The 14,644-nt window shown below is 41.1% G+C and overlaps 1 protein-coding gene across 2 annotated transcripts in view; it reads left to right on the top strand.

Annotated features, from left to right (window-relative positions):
* FAM107B (family with sequence similarity 107 member B) overlaps positions 1 to 14,644 on the top strand; it is a 128,829-nt gene that overhangs the window by 40,469 nt on the left and 73,716 nt on the right. The window contains exon 1 of one of the 2 annotated variants that reach the window (XM_044423360.1): positions 5,998 to 6,019. The exons of the other annotated variant lie outside the window; for it this stretch is intronic. The gene's annotated coding sequence lies outside the window, so the exon portion shown is untranslated. Of the gene's footprint in view, positions 1 to 5,997; positions 6,020 to 14,644 lie in introns of those variants that run through there. 2 annotated transcript variants of the gene reach the window in all.

Genomic DNA, 14,644 nt, shown 5'->3' with positions numbered 1-14,644 from the left:
TTCATAGATAGTAATACATGTAGGAACCTGACCACAGAAAGAGTTTTAAGAATCCCCACTGGTTGTGAGGGACATCACCAGTTGTCCATCCATTTCTTTAAAGTTGCACTTTAAAGATGGCAGTCCCATCTCATGAGGAAGACTGGTTACTTCAGACCTAGTATACTGCATTCCTAAACACATAAAGGACAGTGTTGCACTCATGCATTTATATCGCTTGCCCTTTCTCATCACTTAATTATTCAGCAGTCTCTTGATGGCTTTTTGAAAGTTGTGTGAATTTGTCTCTGATGGAAAGTGTTGTATTTGAGATGGCATCAAACTATATGAAGGCTGCCCTTGATGACTAATCTCTCATGGTTCATTCAGTCATGCTAGTCATCACTAGGTGCTGCAGTCAGTGATTCATGCTTAGGATGCATGTATCAACAGGTCCAAAAAAGTATGCTTCACTGACATTAACGTGGCAAATCTCCAGGCAAATGTGTTTACAAATCTGTAGCAGGATTATTGGTTCCACATGGATTGACTGGCCTCTAAAAGTGCACTGCTCAGATTCACCAGTGCCTCCAGTAAAGGACATTTCACTGTAGTCAAGTCACTGTGTGAATCCATCTCTATCTGTCAATCAGTTTCAGGTGCTTTTTTGCCCTAATTTCAAAATCTATCTCAAAACCAGTTTTAAGGTTTGTTAGAGTTTGTCACAATCTTTATGGACAGACAAAGGCTATAGATAGACAAAGACAGGTTAAATGCCATGAGTTAAGGAAATATTAATCAGATGCCTTAAGGCACATATCAATTAATATATCCTTTGGGACAGACATAAGAGGGAGCTTTATGGTAGCAGTAGCTGAAATATTGGCATTCTCTCCCCAGCTGGACTCTTAACATTTACCTGACAAATCCTGCTTGGAATGTCATGTAAAATGGATAGGCACTTGGGAAATGCCAAGAAAATCAAGGAAATGTGTGGCTGTGCTGGTTGTCACTCTCTTCTGTATGCCTTTATTAATTTCTGAACTTTTGTCATCAAGCCTGTTCAGCATGGCAGCCATTAGCCCTTTCCTGTGAGGTGCATTGATTGCTAGGCGTGCAAATAGATACGAGAAGGAGGTTGGAATTAGCACAGTCAATCTGAAGTTGCCATTTCCTTAGATCTAGGTCATCCCCCAAAGCTGCTATTACGCCTGTGAAGGAAAACAGAGATCATCTATGTTTGATAATGTGGGAGGAAAAAAATGTTAAACACCTGTTGTGTCTATGACATTTCCCCTGTCTTAAGAACTTGTGTGGGTTGTTAAACCTTGAGAGGGAGAATAGGGGGAGATCTTGATCACAGATTTCCCATATCACAGTTCAGTTGGACCTTGTGTGTGGTATGCTAAAGCCCCTGATTATTCTCTGATTCTTTTTCCTTGCAAACAATCTTGATTAAACCAGTGGATGTGTAAACAATTCTAGAACTGGTGAGGGAATTGCTAAGTGGTAACATAAAAAAAGAAACTGAACTTGGACAATAGGCCAATTACATAAACTCCCACATAAAAATTCCTTTTCTAAACATCTTTCTTTAAAAAAATGCCCTGTAATGAACCAGGACATTACTTATTTTTATTGAGCTTAGTTTAAATGTGGTCATATTTAAGGTATAGTGATTGAGTGCTAAAGTTTCCTGCTGTAGTACATGTGCCAGTGCTGTCTTAGGAGAAAAACCAGGCTGTTTAAAAACTCCATCAGGAAGTCAGAGGAAAATCACTGGAAAATTTGTGGCCTAAAGTTCCTGAGCTACCTGAGACTTTGCAGAGCCCTGTGTAGAAACAAGTTGCAAAATACAAGTGCATGCATAAGAGCACCCTTTCCTGAATCATTTGTAATCATTAATTCCATTTATAAAACAGATGGAAATTCCTTCCATATTTATAAGAGGTTCATAATTTTACTTGTTTTTTCCATAACATTCTCATTGCATTTTTCACCTCTTCATTTCTGAGGGTTCTGTTTAGGACCAGAATCCTGTTTAGGTCCAAAAATAAATAGATTTCATTCAGTTTTTCATTTCAGCCATTAACTCTTACAAAGGCTAGTAACCAAATAGCAGCTAGCCACACCAGTCATTAACCAGGAATAGGCCATATCAGGACCAGCTAAGACATTTGGCTCCCTGATATCAAGAAGAGAGTGGTCCCCTCTCCCATTCCATATACAAAAGTCAGCTGGACAGACAGTTGAATCTTCTTTGACACTGATGAGGGGACAGTGTCCTCCACCAAGCAGGAAGGCAGCAGTCTAGATTAGGGGGACAGGGCAGGTCACATGGCATACAGCTGTCTTCCTGAACCCCTTGCTGCCACCCCTGGCATCAGCATCACATTGCATTTCAAACAGTAACCACCTCACTTTGAATTTCAAGTAGTGCTCTTTTACCATTATCTAAATTCTAACCTACAACCAGCAGCAAAAAACGTTTTAGAGGTTGCTTGAGAGCTACAAGTGCAAGAGTCACTGTGAAAATTATTTCCTTAACTAGATTTGTCAAATAAAGTGATAGTTTCTCCTGATTTGACTAGTTTTCTTGCTTTTTTACTTGCATGAAAAAAAAACCTGTTCTGCACATTTTTTTAGAAGCATTGCAATGAAATATTCTGACCAGGTTCCCATGTGTTGGTGGCAATTCCTAGGTTAACTCAGAATTATATTGAGGAATGAAGCACACAAGCCACAATTTTAATAAACAGCCGGATAATAAACTAGGATAATTCTTGGGTTGATTCTGCATTGCAGAGCTAATAAACCACCCAGAGTTCTGGGTTGCATGTCCTGAAGTAACCTAGATACATGCCCTGTTAATTGAAAGAGGAAATTATGATTGTGCAGGAGTGCTCATTAAATAATCCAAGAATTGCCTCCGTAACATGCAAACCAGGTCATCATGACACATAAATCAAATAGCTTCCTTTCCAGAAACAGAAAACCTTCTGCCTATTGCACTTCAGGTCCCAGCTTGAAGAACTGACCCTTGCCAAGTGTGTGTAGTGCTAAGCCTAGTAAGTCTGGGCATTCAAATCTAGCATTCTGCAGTATCAAGGACGGATATCAGATAAGATGGGCTATTTGATCCATTATTGCTGCTATTATATCATAATCTTTATTTGTATAACCTAAAGTCTATTTAAATGAGCATCACTGGCTTGAAAGTAATTTATAACAGCTGATCTGATTTAAAACTCACATCTGAGATGCATTAGTGTATAAACATGATGAACTTTCCAGACAGAGTATCTCTGTACAATAAGCATATAATTTTAACTTTCCTTTTGTTTTTAGGTAAAAGTTCCAATTTGTTGAAAATGGTATTCATCTTGAGATTCAGAAAGGTACTTGAATTCCAGGCTGAAGTACCAACTTGCCTGAAGATAAGGATAAAAGAATATTCCCCCTCTTTCTTTTTCTTTTCATGTCTCCCGAAGAGTTTAATCCCAAACTGCATGTGTTTTGCCCCCTACTTAACAGGGCACTGCAGGATATTAAGAGATGTGCAACAAAGAAAGCAAAGTGATTGAAAGTGAAGTTGGCTTGGCCATGGATTGCAGCTGATTTTCCAAGGCAAATTTGCAACCATTTTGCCACTGAAGATTTAGAAGTGGAAGGCTGTAGGTTCTATACCAGGGGGTGTGGCAGTGCACATACAACCTGTGGTCTCTTTGTTGCCCACCCCTGAAGTATACTAATATGACTCTGCATCAAGGTTTGCTTGTTCATGAAGTAGGAATCCCAACTTATCTCCGATGTCAAATCTGGAGCATAATTTAATGGCAGAAAATTTGGGGGAAGTTTGCACCATATCTTCCCCAGTTTCCTGGTTATTATTATTGGTAGCAGGAGTATAAGTACTTTTATTCTTTTATTACGAGCATCCTTGTACTGGCTTTTAAATAATCTCAAGGCACTGTACAGTACAGAAAGTAAAACAGTTCAATCTACAGAATTTAAAAGCTTGTAAGTTCAATAGCAGTGTCCCGGAAGTTCTGGAAATGGGAGTTTAGTGTCAACACTGAGAATTCTCTTCAAGAGATGTTTTATAAACACATTCTAAAATATGGTTCAGTATAGTGATTACTTTTGCTTAATTAAACTCAAAATTAGTTTAAAAGTGAACTTTATATCAAAGTAACCTTTCTCCACATCCTCCTCCTCTTTCTTCTTTTGCTTGCAAAATGCATTGGTTACTTTAGACAAGCCAACAAGGGAAGCACAGTCGCTATTTCTGATGACAATGCTAAGGAAATATCCTTTCTATGGTTTCAAATACTTCCCCCTTAATAAGATATATATAGTTGTATTTTTAATGGCCTGACTTTGAGAAAGGAAAACAGATTTCACAAGAAGTGTGATGCTGCTTTCTGAACTTCCTGGAAACAGATGGTGTATAACTTAGTAGATAGACGTGTTTTGCTAGCAAGAGATTCCCTAGACTGCTTGCACTGGTGTCAATTCTGACATTGTTGAGGGATGACAGAAGCCTGAGTTCTTCCTGCTCTGTAGGATCCACACAGTAGTTCTTTCAATGTGAAGGAGATTAATGTCTCTGTGCAGCTGCCGGATGCACAGATGATTTTTCAGTGGATGGGAAGATGCTGTCAGGTAAGAACTGAGGGTTGATTCACATGTTAACCCTCCTAATGAGTGTGCCCATGCATCTGAGTTTTCTTCTGCCTGTTACGAAATCTCTAAGCTGGCTTGCCAACCAACCAGGAAATAAAACATCCTGATTTACTCGTATGCCATTTTGCTTTAGGCAGGAAAATCAGCAGTGAAGCTTTACACAGCCTAAAGAGAAGCATTTCATCTGCTCATATAGTTTGGAGTGAGAACAGTTGCTCTTGGTGTGTATTTCCAAGGGATTCAAAGGAGCAGGAGGAGGAGGAGGAGGAGGAGGAAGCCTTGGAATGTGAGCCAATTCCAGATGAGAGAAGTGGAGGCACTAATCTCCAGGCCAGACTCCCCAGGTCAGAGGCTCCAGCAGTCTCTGAGAACAACCAAGATAAACAGTTATCAGAAAGGGGCTTGGCACGGAGGAATTTCTCAGACAGACAAAGTGGATATGGCTCTAGACCTCATGACACAACATCAGTAAAGGAGGGTGGCCCATTGAGAGGATCAGCAGACAGGGTCATTTCCAAAAGTCTCCTTCAAAAAGGATGGGGTTCAGACATACCATCATGTGCTGTGCTTCCCCCTCTCAGCAACTGGGCCACCCTCCGATGGTGACGTCTAACTATTGGGTCTAGCTCATCAGAGGGTGGGAGTTCCCCATCCAGAAATCATTTGCCCATTTCCAAATCTCTTCCTTCAAGAAGCTGCAGCTCCTCCCCATTCACACAGACACATGCCATAGGTTTGCCACCACTGTTTTATGGTCTATTGTCGCTATTCAGCCTAACGAATCAAACTAGAACCCATTGTTTCAGTGGCTTTAAGCATACATAACTTTCTTGGATTGTTGCTCATACAGGCACTATGCAGTCCTAAATAATTTATGACCAAGGTATGTAAAAGATCATGATCCCCACAAGGACAACAGCATTCCCAGTTTTCCATTTATTTTGGCAGCAAAGCCACATTTGGTTCAGTAATCAGTTTCATAAGAATCCCGTTTTGGTCCATCTAACACTATTGTTGCTGCATTCTTAATATATATATTCTGCCTTCCCAGTGTTAATAAGTGTCCAGAAGCAAATCAGTTCCACCTTTTGGCAATCCTACATTTCCAGGCAAACACAGTGGACTTCAATATGTATTGTCTTGACTTTGCCACACCTTAACATTGCAGAGTGATCCTCCATCAGTGACTTGGCTCCTCTGAGTTCAGTGCAACTGTTCCAGGACAATATAATTCAAACCCCACTATGTGGTGCAGTCTACCAACCAGATATTTGACACATCTCTTCCCTGTCTCCTAAGTGACAGCACAAACAGGAAGGTGATCAAGGTCCTGGTGGGTCAGAACACTTGGCTGGTGAGTGTATTCAGCTTAAAGGGCTGGCTCTCAAGACAGGGCTGTAATACTGGGTTATATCTTTTGTAGATTTCCCATCTGATGAAGTTCCAGTCCCAGATGTGCAATGCCTTATTAGAGTCTAGTCTGCAAGCAAACTACCATGATCCCCATTTAAATGCCCCTCTCCACGGATCTTTGTATTTTAATGTGTCTCTGAAAATCATTCTTGTTTTAAGTGGGTGGACAAGCCTTCAGAGAATTCAAGTATGGCTCAGAAACTTATCCTGCTTCACTGGAGAGAACATCCTGTAACCGATTAATAAAGTGCAAAGCAGGGAATACAAGCTACATAGCTGCAGTAGTGATTTATAATTTGCAGCGTAGCTACAGTGCAGACTTGTCTTCCAGAAAATGAATTCTTTCCTTAATATGTATGGTCACCGAAACAGTATTGATATAATGTGTGCCTTTTCTCTTCTCTTTCCTAAGCATTTACTAATTTTCTTTTTCTTTATTTAGCGTGACTTTAGATAATAGCACAGAAAGGAGGGAACCAAGCTTTTCACACCCTACGGTTGAACATGTAGGTGTTGAGCATACGACGTTGCCTAATACTGAATCAAATCATTGATCCCTCTTGTTCAATACTGCCTTTTATGGCAGCCAGTCAAGGGCTCCTGCAGGGGTCTTGTTCAGCCTTGCACTTGTGACCCTTTAGCTGGCAATGCTGCAGATTGATCCTGGGCCTTAATCCATTCAAAGTGTGCACTCTGCTTATCAGCTATGATGCCGAACGAGGGACACAGTCTAATTTTAAGCGTGTTTAGATTAAGAGTGCACTGGACACTTCTAATTCTAATTACTGTGTCCTCCCTTCCTTCCTATGCTTTCCTGCTTGGAGAGCAGCCACTAGTCCACATACTTGTTTGCAACATTTTTTTTTTTTGCACAGCCCTTCTGTAATCCTTCAAATTGAGAACAACCCTTTCATCTACCACATTATTACTCACTTTTTAATAGATGGGGAACTGAGTACAGAAGAAGTTGGCAAGCTCTTAAAGCTGTCTCTTTAAGAAAAGCCCTAAAGGCTTATCTGGTCCATCCTCAGTTCCACATCCATAAAAAGTGATTAATAATGGTTGCATAATGGTTGGACCTGCTCTTTAAAAGGCCAGATACTGAAGATGAAACTCAAATACTTTGGTCACCTAATGAGAAGGAAGAACTCATTGGAGAAGACCCTGATGCTGGGAATTACTGAGGCAAAAGAAGAAGGGGACAGCAGAGGATGAGGTGGCTAGATGCAGTGCTTTTTTTGTCATAGAGTGCACCAGAACAGAGTTCCGGCACCTTTTTTTCAATGGATTATTCACGTTTTAAAAGTAACTTTTGAAAATTTGATATTTGGTCCACATGGATTTGAATCGCCCTGTTGAGCGTAGCAGGTCAGCAGCAAAATCATTAAAACGGTGTATGCGGGCTGCTTGTGCGTTGAATCCGATGCATGTGTACTTTGTCCGCGCTGGTTGTGATGGTGCTGCTCGGCTTGTGGTGCTGCTCGGCTTGTGATTGGTCGTGTGGTCGCATGCTGAGTGCTCACTGTGGGCGGCGACTGTTATGTTTTGTTACACAACTGACGTGTGTGGGTGTGTGTACAGTGATTGACTACGTGCGAAAGGTAAATAATTGCATGAGTTCCGGCACCTTTTTTCTTACAAAAAAAGCACTGGCTAGATGAACTGGGGCAGTGGGTATGAGCTTGGGTGGACTCCAAGGGATGGTGGAGGACAGGAGATCCTGGAGGAATGTTGTCCATGGGATCATGCTGGGTCTGGCATGACTTTGCAACTGAACAACAAAAGTGGTTGAACAGATGCCTCAATGCAGGACCTGAGGATAATGGCCTTTTCTTGCTGTGAGCAGGTATTCGGAGGCATGTTGCCTCTGATTCTGCAGGTGCTGCCATAACAGCTTCACTTTTCATTCACAAATTTGTCTCGTACAAGCAGAATTCAAGGTGCTTGTATTAACATATAAAGCTATAAATGGTTTAAGTGCTGGAGAGTGTACACCCATATATGCCTACCTAGCCATGAAATCTATGCAGGAGGCCCTCCTACATGAGCAATCCTTTAGGGATGTGCTAGGAAGAAGGTATTTTATGCTGCTGTTCCCTTATCTGGAATACTCTCCCCAAGGAGATTCGCCTGACACCCTCATTATACTCCTTTCAGTGCCAGGCAAATCTCCTTTTTAAAGCAGCATTCCAGATACTCCTTTAAAAAACATTTTAATATCTGATCACATGAACCTTTGCTTGGTTTTTATTTGCATTTTAATTTATCTTCCTTTATGGATTTTAGGGGTTGCAATGTTTTCAGTTTTTATAAAGGTTTTATTTTTATTTGAGCCACCTAGAGGTGCTGTGGCACAGTGGGAAGCATACAAATGTTTTAAATAAAAATAAATAATAATAAACTCCCTTTAAAGCCCTCTAATCATGACCATCATCACACTTTTGTAAGCAAACTCTGTAGTTTAAGGATGCACTCTTAATTTCTTTCCTTCTTTCTTTTTTAAAGCACCCATGGCATTTAATTTAATTTCCCCCAATCCCACCCTGGGCCATCCTACTTTCTTGAACCCACAGAGGCTGAGGGCTTCAAGGTTCCTCCACCACCCCCATGCCCAGATAGGCACAAGAATGAATCCTGGCTGAACAATGTACAACTTGCTGTTTGCCCTGAAACAACAGTCAAATGTCCATTCAGTTGATGTAAGTAGAGGGAAAGTGATTTGTGGAGGCTGTAATTGAATACATTTTTTCTATCTGTTATTTCTGTGATGCATTTAAAAAGTTAAGTAATTCAAGTACACTGTAAACAACCATGTCTGGAAAATTTTAAATCCTTGCATTTGTATTCAGAACACCCTGAATAAGTGCATTGTGTAAAACCACTTTCCGTAAGTAATCTGATGACAGTACTTTAGGAATCCCTGTATGAACCTGTCCATTTGTTCAGACCATCTTCTAATGCCCAGCCTTCTCCATCAGAAGTTAGGTGGGTTTCTGTTGGATACTATATTTTCTTTTGTGATGCCCCATCTGTAGAATGCCCTCCCCGAGGGATGTTTGCCAGCATCCTTCATTGATATCTTTTGGGCACCAGGTTCAAAATTCCAATACAGTACAGTTTAAAAACTCCAATAAAATCCTATACATGACTACTCAGAGGCTGGTCCCTATGAATTCAGTGATGTTAGCATTATTACATCCATCTTACACGTGAGGGGTAAGGCCAAAATAAACTGACTTAGGCCTGAGTTAATAGCTGAGCTAAGTGTACAACATGGCATTTCTTGTAACAGTACTCAGGCCCTTAACTGCTAAACCACATCACTTACCTACCCTCATCTTGATGATTGCATGCATTGGCTAGCCATAATTATTTAACTTCATCCCTAATCCAAATTCTGTATATACAATGAACTGAATAATATTATGTTTTGTTTAAATATGCCTTTGCATTGGCAGTTTGAATGAACAGGAAATTTAAAACGGTGGAATTCTCAAAGTCCTGGATTCTACACATGACTTATTATTTAGTGCATTTTATATCTCTTGGCTAAATATACTTTTCCAGAGAAAATTTCCAAGCCATAGACAGACTCACTATATATATTTTTAGTGGATACAAGCAGGTTCTTAACCCATTATTTAGGATGCATGCATACACATCTATACCAGCAAAGTGTTGAATTCATGAGTGAAGTTACTCAGCTTTTCAGTCTTGCATTCCGTTGAGTGTAAATCAACTCTCTGAAATTTCTTTTATTTTATTTACAAGGTGCATATCCACTCAGACATGCACGCATCTTTCCTTTACCATGCATGCATCTCTCTTCCTTGTGTAGGCACACATGGACACAGACACACTTCTCTATCACAGCTGTAACACAATTAAGGCACAAACCTATGCAGGCTTAAACAGTTAAGGACTTACTGCTCTCAGTCAGGATGGCTGATTGAAACATGGTGGAAGATGTATGCCTTTTTCTGTCTAAACATGGACTGTGTCCTTTAGCAGCCAAGGAAGAATCACCTTTTCTTCACGTAAGGCAGAGATGTCCCAGGTTGCATTATACACATTTCACGCTGTTTCTGGGCTTCTGGTGTGAACCAGAATTCAATTAATATTGATTAAGGCAGGATTCTATCCTTTCCCTAATGTAAGCATGTTTTAGAATTGTCTGTCAGCTACATGAACAGCTGGTGGAAAGCATTTAATGATATGTATTTACTCCCTGAAAAGAGACAGTAGTGAGTGGAGTGAGCGAGCGAGCGAGCGAGCATGCATGCAACATGTATGTACGTATATACATGTATATACACATGGAAGTATTGCACTCACAGAGCCTTCCATATTTGGACCTGGTTCATACTAGGGTTTTGCATCACCAAGGCCTTGCTTTGCATTCCCTTTCCTTCTCCAAAACATACCAGGCAGTGGCAACAAAGTAGTACCACGTTTTCCTTTATGCACTGAACATGGTAACAGTAGGACCCCAGGTACAAGGAGCCGTGGGAATGCTGTATTTCCCTGCCTCTTTTGTGCTTGGGACACTGTCCTTGCACCATTTTACATTTTGAGTGTGGGAGCCTTTGAGCAGAGTCTTCCAGATCTCCAGAGTGATGCTGCTGCTGTGCCACTGCCATTTGGGTGAAAACAAGGGGGCACAAGGATGCAGGAAGTGTAAGAGGAAGGAAGGTAGTGGAGCCCCACGGGGTCTCTCGGTGTCATGCATGGGAGTCCAATGAAAAAGGAAATAGACCAGACTGAGATCACAAGCCAAAGCTGGGCAGTACCGAGTCAGATGCTGAGAGCTGGGAGTGTCTATCCCTGCGGAAAGAATGGCTCAGATGGAAATTGGGTTGGATTCCAGTTTGCCCTTGGCATCACTGACTCCTGCAGAAGTGTCAGCTGCAATTCCACTCTGTGGCCACCTGCAGCACTGTTACTAAAGCGCAGCAGGCAAGCAGCTGCTTTCTTCAGCAAACTCCCACAGCGGAGGCCAGGATCTGCTGTTGGAAACCCCTGGTGCTTTACAGTGACTTCCTGATGGAAATGATTCTATCGCCTCCCACGTTGTGCAACCCCCACTTAATGCTCTGGCTCTCTTTTCCACACCGAGGCTTATTGTGTTACACGGGGTCCTTTTACATTCCAATTACCCATCCAAGCATTGGCCTCTTGCTCTGAGAGGCAGGCTTTTCCATTTTTCCAGACAATATCCACCCCCACCCCCGCATCAACTAAACCTGTGTTCGGAAAACTCTGTTGGGAGCAAGGCTAGCAGGAAGTCATGAGGGAACGGTCCTGCTTTGCAGCTGTGACACAATGTGCCAGGATAAACACGCACATCACAGGGAAGGAGAGAAAGACACATGCTGCACTCTTGACTTTCAGTTCAATCCTGTCCTGTGGTCTTTAGCTCTCAGTGCATGGGGTCCATTTTCAACCCCAGCAAACAAATTGTGGGACCCAGCAAGGACAGCTCGAATTGGCAGTGTGTGATAAGATGTCTGCAATAAAATTGCCAACTTCTTAATGAACCACTGCAGCTTTTTCTTCGATAGCATCTTGGTGTGCAGGCACTGGTAAAGATTTATGGCTTCTCTCCATTCTGTGAAAAATTCCATCTGCTTAAAAGGCTATGGTACAGTATGACCTGGTTTACATGTAAAGACAACCTAGAGCACAGGGTGAATAGGGGTTTTTGTTAAATTGTGATGTGGTGTTGAATTATGGGTTGTCATTACATGCAAACCTGACATGATAGTTGTGAATGCTGGGCTGTTTGTGGCTTCTTTTTAACCCATAGTTAAACCATAGTGCAAGGTTCACACACAACAATGTCCATAATGTCAATGTCCAACGTCCATGTCAATTCATACTCAGCCCATACTCTGGGTTATAATTACATGAGAAATGCCCTATAATCACATTTAGAACAATGCAGACCATTCATAGCTAATTGGAGTAACACAAAATCTTTTGCGAAGGGCAAGCAAACTATTGTTCATTTTACTTATATTTAGTTTTTAAAAAGTTAAAAAAAATATTCTATCTTGATTCCTGGCTCAATGCACCACAGGTATTTTGACTTGAAATGTTTGAGAGGAAAAACAATATGATTCTAAATATTCTGTTATGTAGACATTGTTATTCTTATTCTTGCAAAAATGTAAAGACAATATCATGTGTTCCTTTATATTTAAGGAAGCTCAAATTTAAGGAAAAAACTAAGGATACTGAAAACTGTTGACACATTGATTAGGTTTAAACTCTTTCACTGAATTAAAATCTATCACTGAGGTTCATAGAATCACAGAATCATAGAATAGTAGAGTTGGAAGGGGCCATGAAGGCCATCGAGACCAACCCCCTGCTGTTGCAGGACACCAAGTTCCACCATCCCAGGTTGTTAGGGCACCTTCATTTTGCTGCCTCTACTTATTAGTTCCATTTCATTCATAGTATTTCAGTGACATATAGGAATTCTAGGGATAATCTTGACAGGGATATTTACTTGCTAGGGATAATCATCTAAAAAGATTACTTACAATTCTGAAATCATTAGGCTTGTCAAGTATTGTATTTGCAACTAGGATGCTGCATTATAAGTCTGGTGAGTAAAGACTTATAATCTTACTCTGTGCAAAGCATGATTTATAGATGGCACTATTTTTGCTGCTGCTGCTGCTGCTGCTAAAAAGTTGTGTTCCCGAACACTGCTGCTGCTCCCAAAATGTTTGGGCCAAACAAGTTCCTAGGCATAAAAAACTTAAGAGTGCAGCAACAAGATCACACCAAGTTTGTACTTAAGTGCTATAGACAAAACTGTCTCTGTCCTCAAAAAACAGAAATAAAGCTCTGAAGTGAGATAGTCTGGCCTCTATGAAGCCAGTATAAACTAGACAAGTTAACTGTGATCTAGGCTATATTATGAAGTGCTGTATAACCTATACTAGCCAAGTGAGTTTACCATGTGGTTGGAGCCAAATAGCATTTGCTTGTGGGCGGAGAGACACCACCTCTGAGTCCTGCACCTGCATCAACTTTAAAGGCGGGTGGGAATGCTGACTTAAGAGGATGGGTTTCCTTGAAGGACAATTTCTGCAAAGCATTGGAGCCCCGTGTGGTATCCACTGTTTGATTTCAGGGATTTTACTAAGTGTTCCCAGAGGTCTCCCCAAATCACATTCAATGTGAAGCCATCCATAAAAACAAGAAGTTTCCTTGTGAAATTCTCAGAGGGCTGCATTCTGGGCCCAGTACCAGATTACGTGTGGGGGTGTGTGTGTGTGTATTACCCTGTGCACACAACTTTAACCAAGTTTTTTTCTTTCCGCTATTGCTTCCTCTGAACTTTTTGATTATTAAGGACAAGTCTGTGAAAGCCAATATGAAATATTATTCCACAATTCTTTCACATATTTTCACTTCAGTACTTCACCAACATTTCACTCTCTGTTTATTTTCTTCTCTTCCCACACCCTAGAAATCCTGGCAAGGATTTTATTACGAAGGGTGGTGATGGCGGCTCTGTAACCCTTCTGATCAGCTGGGAATGTTGCTTCTGCAGACATACAAAGCCTCTGGCTCCACCCTTTCCCCTCTCCCATTTTCCCCCTGCTTCAGCACATTCCCATGGTCTGAGAGACCCTCCTGAATTCCCAAACCTGAGTGCTGCATCCTGTTTCCTGCAACTGAACCACATCAGTAGATTTATAGTACAGCTATTTTTAGGTGTTTGCTTATGGTATGTGTGGTCTGTCTGATACCCTAATACAGACAACAATTCCCCTTGAATACATGCAATTTTTCCATGCCCACATGCATGCATACTCTGATCAATCTAAGGAATTAATGTTGTGAAGCAGGCTGTAGAATGTATGTTCCACAGTGGTTCACCAGTCATGGCAGCTGAAAAAACACTTCCACAACAGTGGACATTGTTTTAGGTGCTATCTGAGTTCAGTCTGGTTCCAAGTGGTTCTTCTCTACATCTGGAGTGTAGAACTTCTGGCCCAGGTGCCAGTAAACTGGGGTCTGGAAACATGCCAACCTTAACTGTGAGTGTCCAAATTTGGGGAAGCAGAGGTCAGATTCTCCAGTTAGTTTGTGTGTTGTTCTGCCTGATGAGGCTGTTTCTCAGCTCTTCTAACTCACTTCCTGCACTTCCAACAAGTGTTTAACAAAAGTTCCCCATTAAAGGTTTCTAAATAAACTCAGAAGTAATGGGATAAGAGGACAGGCCTTCCTATCGATCAGTAACCAGCTAAACAGGAATAAATTAGACCATTTTTATAAGGAAGGGGAGTAAGAAGTGGATCCCTCTAGAATCTGTAAGGTGGAGTTGGTACTTTAACTTGTTCATACATGATCTGGAATTAGAGCTGAGAAGAGATGTGACCACATTTACTGGGTATAACAAATGATTTGGGGAGAGGAAAACCCAAGGAATTGTAGACGTTTTCAGGTGCAAGTATTATACATGGAGTTGGGCCTGGGCATGGTGCTGTGTCATATGATATTTAATTTGGAGATATTCTAAACCACCCTGAATGACATTTTTCTT

The sequence above is a fragment of the Varanus komodoensis genome, unplaced genomic scaffold, assembly GCF_004798865.1.
Source record: "Varanus komodoensis strain SLA01 unplaced genomic scaffold, ASM479886v1 scaffold13_3, whole genome shotgun sequence".
NCBI classification, from domain to species: Eukaryota; Metazoa; Chordata; class Lepidosauria; order Squamata; family Varanidae; genus Varanus; species Varanus komodoensis.
Note: the sequence above shows the minus strand (reverse complement) of the source record. Positions and strands in the feature narration are given on the sequence as shown.